This window comes from Etheostoma cragini, chromosome 13 (genome assembly GCF_013103735.1).
Source record: "Etheostoma cragini isolate CJK2018 chromosome 13, CSU_Ecrag_1.0, whole genome shotgun sequence".
In the NCBI taxonomy this organism is placed as follows: Eukaryota; Metazoa; Chordata; class Actinopteri; order Perciformes; family Percidae; genus Etheostoma; species Etheostoma cragini.
Window position 1 is genome coordinate 8,186,382 of NC_048419.1, and position 1,133 is coordinate 8,187,514.

A 1,133-nucleotide genomic window follows, 5' to 3' on the forward strand; every position below is an offset into this window, starting at 1 on the left:
GGAGGTGTGAGTTGAAAGTCCGTCGGACAGGGGCCTCCTCCAGACGTTCCCAATTTACCCGCACTACACGTTTGGGCTCCAACGTCCTCCCCCATCCCCTGACCCAACTCACCACCAGATGGTGATCAGTTGACAGCTCTGCCCCTCTCTTCACCCGAGTGTCCAAAACATACGGCCTCAGATCAGATGAAACGATTATAAAATCGATCATTGACCTTTGGCCTAGGGTGCTCTGGTACCACGTACACTTGTGAGCATCCCTATGTTCGAACATGGTGTTTGTTATGGACAATCCATGACTAGCACAGAAGTCCAACAACAAACAACCACTCTGGTTCAGATCAGGGAGGCCGTTCCTCCCAATCACGCCTCTCCAAGTATCTCCATCATTGCCCACGTGTGGGTTGAAGTCCCCCAGCAGAACTATGGAGTCCCCTACTGGAGCCCCATACAGGACTCCATTCAAGGTATCCAAGAAGGCCGAATACTCCGAACTCTTGTTTGGTGCATAAGCACAAACAACAGTCACAGTTTTCCCCCCCATCACCCGCAGGCGTAGGGAGGCGACCCTTTCGTCCACCGGGGTAAACTCCAACGCAGCGGCGCTTAGCCGGGGACTTGTGAGTATCCCCACACCCGCCCGGCGCCTCACACCCTGGGCAACTCCGGAGTAGGACAGAGTCCAACCCCTATCCAGGAGTATGGTTCCAGAACCGAGACTGTGCGTAGAGGTAAGCCCCACCAGATCTAACTGGTAGCGCTCCACCTCCCGCACAAGTTCCGGCTCCTTCCCCCACAGAGAGGTGACGTTCCACGTCCCCAGAGCCAGCGTCTGCCGCCCGGGTCTGCTCCGTCGAGGCCCCTGACCTTCGCCGCCACCCATGTGGCAGCGCATCCGACCCCAGCGGTTCCTCCCACAGGTGGTGAGCCCATGGGATGGAGATGGGGGTGCCACGTAGCTTTTTCGGGCTGTGCCCGACCGGGCTCCGTGGCAAACCCGGCCACCAGGCGCTCGCTGACGAGGCCGCCGTCTGAGCCTGGCTCCAGACGGGGGCCCCGGGCTTCCTCCGGGCAGGGTCACTCCCTCTCTACCTCGGTCTTTCATGGGGTTTTTGAACCATTCTTTGTCTGGC